Source organism: Corythoichthys intestinalis, unplaced genomic scaffold (genome assembly GCF_030265065.1).
Source record: "Corythoichthys intestinalis isolate RoL2023-P3 unplaced genomic scaffold, ASM3026506v1 HiC_scaffold_45, whole genome shotgun sequence".
Taxonomy (NCBI): domain Eukaryota; kingdom Metazoa; phylum Chordata; class Actinopteri; order Syngnathiformes; family Syngnathidae; genus Corythoichthys; species Corythoichthys intestinalis.
The window spans coordinates 86,407-92,500 of record NW_026651614.1 but is presented as its reverse complement, the minus strand read 5'-3'; the positions used below and the strand labels follow the sequence as shown (position 1 = coordinate 92,500).

Genomic DNA, 6,094 nt, shown 5'->3' with positions numbered 1-6,094 from the left:
TAAAGGAACAAGAAGAGGTCCATCTAGCCAGATGAGACGGGGGTAGCAACGAGGACATCCATCCAGCCAGGGGTCCGGACAGTCAGGAGGCTGCAGCTGAAAAAGGGGTGGGGGGAAAGGGGAGACCGGGTGACGAGTGATGAAGAGACTAGACAGATATTACCATATTACTAGATATTACCATTGGAAAATAGAAATTAAGTAAGACAAGTGGTACTGTAGGTAGAGTGAGAAAAAGGAGATAGAACTCAGTGGCTGTACTTCCCCCAGCATTATAGCTTCTAGTGCAGCTGTATCTGTTAATACCATACATTTAATTGATTTATGAATATATAGGGCAACTCCACCACCAGTTTTCTTTTCTCTATGTATTTTAATTCGTAATCATCCATAAGAAAATCAATACCTTTATCAATATTAAACCACGTTTCTGTGATCGCAATTATGCTGAAGGGGTGTGTAAATTGGTGCAGATAGTCTTTGGTAGAGCTGACATTTTTGTACATGCTTCTGCTGTTGAAATGTATAATTGACAGTTTTGCCCATTGAGTTGATATGATTTTCATACAGATCTTGTGTAAAAATAATCGCAATTGGTAACAGTAGAAGAAAAGAAATGATTGTCAGGATCACTTTCTATATTAGGGACTCTTTTGTTGGACTCGTTGGATTTAAAGGCCTCAAGTTCTATTTGTTTGTTCTGAAGGGTTCGCAGAAGTGGATCAATGTCGCTCTTATTCCTGAGTACAGTTCGTGTGTTTGATGTATCGTTCATAGTCATTGTATGCAGAGATGGTACCTGGTCTTGATAGGTATCAGTACTTTTCAAGCTCTTCAATATCTCGCACCATCAGCACTTTTGCTTCCTCAGGCGTTCCGTTCCATTTAATGTATATTTTACAATTGACTACCCACGTGTGTTGAATCTTGCGTTGCTTTTTAAGATACCTTGCCTTTTTGGCGATATCAGCATTCTTCCGTGTTAAGTGATCGTTCATATATACGTCGGTACCCTTCAACTTGCGACCTTGTTTCAGCAGCATTGTCTTGTTTTTTCGACTGATAAATCTCACGATGATGGCTGGCGGTCTGTCATTCCTCATCGGCATTGAGTGGCACGCCTCGATGTGCTCCAAGTCCAACGTTATTCCCTTGCTCCGAAGGTAAGATGCCACTTGTTGCTCCACCGAGTTTTCCTCCTGCTGGCTGGGTTCCCCGTTGTCCGTGGCCACCGCACGCGCATAAGTGCGCGGTCGGATCTTATAAATGACTTTCCAATATATGGATTTAAAATTAAGACGTTGCCGGTAAAATGTTGTCTGTAAAAGTTGTAAAGCAATAAAACAAACAACAAAAATGAATGAAATGAACAAAAAACATTTTTTGTAATGGGTAAAAAAAATATTTTTCAAAAAGATCATGTGAGTAGTGTTGGGTTTTGTGTTGTTTTTTTCCTTAGTGTGACTTGTCTCTGTGATTACCCATTGATTTCACCTGTCGTGCCTGCACATAGTGAGTCCTCCTGTATTACCCAGCTGTTCCTCGTTGTCTCGTTACCCCTTGTCTGCATGTGTGTGTGTATAAAAGCACCCAGTTTCTTTTCAGTCCTTGTTGCGTCATTGTCAATGTAAGTGTCTATGTCAACGTCAAAGTCCATGTCAGGTTCTCATCAGCAGTATTCACGCCTATCCAAGCCCTTGTGTTCCAAGTGAGTTTTTGAAAAGCAGTCTTTTGTTAGTGACAGTTTTTGTTTGCCTCAGTGCCTTCTTTGGATTATCACAGCCTTTGTTTGTACTTTGTTTTTCGTTGGCTTTAATTAAATCATTTTTGCACCATTCATCTGCCTTGCCTACATTTCCCTGCATTTGGGTCCACCTTGCCCGCCCGCGCTCCCTGACAACTAGCACCTTAGAGACGGTCATTTGCTTTGCTAAGCCACCCCCAAAAAACACTGGAGGTCAGAAGAGGCAAGATGGATATACATCATTTTTTTCAAACCTAAGCTTTCAAAAGCGACAACAACTACTGAGCGAGAACCAAGAACTGAAGATGTGGACCATGAAACACCGGAGAGCATCGCCAAAATGGTGAGCGGAATTTCAGTTGGCTCCACTTCAGACGTTAACCCCCAAAAATGGAAACAAGGTAAAAAAAAAAAAAAAAGTTCATTTTCAACGTATTATTATAAATGATGTTCCTGGCTGAAATATTCAGCCAAAAAAGATGCGGCGTCTACTTCTCCACGAGGTAAGACAGAAAAACGCACACACGCAGACGCACACACAGCTGGGATGCCTGTATGTACGAGCATGGGCTAAGCTACTATCGGAGCATATATCGTGTAAGTTGATTTTATTGCTGACACTGCGTTTCGGGGTCATCAACATTTTTGGCCCCTCTTGCCAGAAAAGTCAAACTCCACCTTATGGTTTTACCACGCGATACTTTTTACTTTGACTTGAGTAGATTTGTGATGAAACACAACTCTTACTCCACTACTTTGGGCTACACTAGTCATTACATTTTTCGTCTTTATTGTACATATTGACTTTATTCTCGCCAGAGGTGCCGACAGTGGCCGTCTCAGTTGTACCAATGAGACGTCGCAACAATAACCACATGACTCCATTATACGTTATAAGTAGCGGTAACAATGTTTGTTCTCCGCTAGAGGGCACTCATGCTCTGGGTGGTGATTCATCGTGTTGTTCTGGTCTGAATTTGAGGGTTTGTGTGTCATCTTTTTGGCCGGATAGGTTATAGTACAGTATGATAATGACAGTCCATCTACTAGTAGATGAAGTTGTGCTTTGAAAAAAATATATAACATTATTATTTTTTTTTTTTTCATCAGACATTGTAAGCAGTTACTGACAAAGTTACTCCTTACTAGAGTATTCTTTTCAACGAATATTTTTTACTTGTACTTGAGGAATGTTTTGGATAACTACTTTTGCTTTTAACCACCTCAGGTCAGACCTCGAAAAACTCTTGAGTCTGGTCACTCGTACATCGAAGCGCCACTATTTTTGCTATTTGACTATCACTTCACCATTAGCAAATGGACTGGACATTTGTCGCCGTCAATGACACAAAAACACGATCATTCAGAGGCAGCTCTGTGTGTTAATCTTGTCTGAACACAAAATTGGAATTGCCAGTGGGTCCAATGCGTGTCCATTGGCTCTTGATTCAACTCATCGTTGACCATAGCAAATTGAGCCAAGTCTTATCACCAAATTCACAACAACATTTGGAATGTCTTGCAGTCCTCTCCAGCATTTACCACCTACAATATATGCAAGCAGAAAGCTGTTGTGGTGAGAGTTAATACTGGCTCGGAATAAGACTGGTTTGGTTTAACAGAGGTCAGAGGGGGGGTTTGAATGACATGAGAAGGTAATCCCATGAAAACGGGAAGTGCGACTACAACAGTTGGCCGATATCCAACCTTATTCTGACCTACTAACGAGCACATGAAATCAACTAATTTTACAGATCAAAAATGTCATTTATTTACACACTGTGGTTATGATCTCCAATAACACTCCAAAGTCTATCTTTTTGTTCTTCTTAGTATTTTACTCATTGCCTGCTATTGACAGCTGTAGACATCCAACTCATTTAAACTGGAAAGAATGGTTGTGAATGCTCATCTTTCAGTGTCATTGGCGACACTAGATATCCAATTCATTTTGACTGGAAGGGTTGGCAGTGGTCAGTCGCTGCTAGCCTCTCCTAGCCAAAATGGATATGGAGGTCTGGTGCCGTCAATGGCAACCATACGTTGTGTAAAAATGAGTGCCCTATATAGGATTAAAATTGCAAATCTTTTATTCAGGGTCAAGAAAATGAATGTTTAATAGTTAACACATTTTCTCTTTTTAAGAAATGAACTTCTGATGGAAGGGGGAAAAAAAAAAGAGCAAAAGTCACTGACCATCCATGTCAAAGTGTTTCCAGATGTCGATGAACTGGGCGGTTGTGAGCTCGGCCAGGTGCAGGTGAGGTTGCCGAGTCTGGGCTGCCATCTCGTCTCTCCCCCGTGGATTGGATGCACTTGCACGCAGGGCCGGCCCAGGCCACTTAGGGGCCCTAAGCAAAATAATGCCAAGGGGCCCATATTTTTGGCCCACCATTTCGTCACAGAGCACTGTGAAACCCATACATGCAATCCAACCCATACGTCCACATTTTGTATATTAATCAGATTTTGTTGCACTGCATACTCAAACTTCTCACCCCAAACGATTGCCAGTACTTACAGTAGATGGCGCCAAACCTTTTTCTGATTGGCATACTACTTGATAATAATGAAATGACTATATCTACGCTCTCCAGTCCAAATGCATATTATGCCAATATTTCGTTTTACTACAATCAGCGGAAGCCGTACATTTGCCGTTGCCGACAGGTGACAGCTTGCTCCGCTTTACTTGATTCGCTCCAGGCTTTTGCCCTGCAGCTAATGGCAATTACCAGTACGACATATTGACCAGCTCTGCTGACAACAGCGTTCAAGTTGGAGTGTCTTGCACAACAACAACAACAACATCAACAACATGCTCAATTACCGCGAAACTGTTGTAGGGCTGAAGCTACAGAATATTTTAGTAGTCGATTAATTGATGGACTAGTCAGTTGGAATAATCGAGTAATCAGATAAGGAACATGAAAAATTAAAATACCTGAGCTCAGCCTCAAAGAGTATATATAAATATATATATATATATATATGTAATATACATATATATATATATATATATATATGTAATATATATATATATATATATATATATGTAATATATAGATACATATATAAATATTTTTTTAAATGAGGATCTATGTACAACAAAAGAACAATTGGCTAACTTGCATAGAGAAAGTCAGCTAGCATATAAATGCTATAAAATGCTAAAGTTTTTTTCACAATGCTCTTAACAAATGGTTCAGACACATATTCCCACAAAAAACGGCTAAATATACCTATAAACTAAATTATGAATGCATTAAAAAACATTAGCTCAAACAAAAACTTAGCTTACGTTGGTGTTAACAGGGAGCAGTTGGATTCAGCCATGTAAAAAGAGGCAGACCAGAGGGCAGTGTATCCACCCTAATCAATAAAAGTAAATGCAAACACTTTCAAAATAAACCATGACAACGCCACTTTCATTAAACGAATACTCGAAGCAACAACATTTAATTCGAATGTTTTTTCTAATCGAATACTCGAGTTCATCGATTAATCGTTGCAGCACTATACTGTTGTTTCTTTTCTTCTCCGATTTTCTTCTTTCCTTTCTCTGCTCCAGAGGGATAAATTCTCTTCCACATATCCGTGCATCTATTTTCCAAGCAAGTTTGAGCACCAATCATCGCAAAGCAGGTTTAACGTCACTCCCCAGGTTGCCAGATTGTAATGACAAGAAAATGGATGTTTGCATAGATCAACGGCAATGCGCGCCACATTATTCACGATGCTCTATTAACAACGTATAAAATGAGGTTTCCAGATTGGGGCCCCGCCCCCGAGTGGTCAGGGGCCCTAAGCAGCTGCATAGTCTGCGTATATGCTGGGCCGGCCTTGATCCTATCCTATTGTTTAGCCACAACTGGATTCATTACCTTGTTACTTTTAATCCTTCACACAGCCGCTGGAAACAAATGTTTTATCCATCTGCAGGCGACCATCGTGATTTTACAGCACTATTTGGGTGTGTGTCTGCCTTAAGGCAAAACACTACCGCTTTTGTCCAACGGCGTCGCTGAAATTGACTAAAACTGAACAGTTTCCAAGTGTTGCCATTGACAGCACTTAAACCTCCACTCCATTTGAACTGGAAGGGCTGGAAGCGAACGAACGTATTCGCTGTCCCCCTCCTTGTTCAAATGGAGTGGATGTTTACTAGTGACAAACAGATTGAAATTCACAGACAAAAAAAATAAACTAAATGATTGTACACGTACATGACAAAGCAGTACTAACAATGCATTTGTAATTGCAATCATTTTCTGGGAGAAATTGAGCATTAACTGACAGAATTGCATGGGTGCCAATACTTTTGGCCAGCAGTGTACGTCGGCTCCTTCA

At 40.5% G+C, this 6,094-nt stretch overlaps 1 long non-coding RNA gene across 8 annotated transcripts in view; it reads left to right on the top strand.

The window, feature by feature from the left end:
- The window catches only part of LOC130911433 (uncharacterized), a 12,078-nt gene extending 9,227 nt beyond the window's left edge, over nucleotides 1–2,851 (top strand). For all 8 annotated transcript variants that reach the window (XR_009062139.1, XR_009062136.1, XR_009062138.1 and 5 more), the window contains one exon: nucleotides 1–2,851. This exon is cut by the window's left edge and continues 2,957 nt beyond it. This is a non-coding gene — a long non-coding RNA (uncharacterized LOC130911433).
- Nucleotides 2,852–6,094: the final 3,243 nt, after the last annotated feature.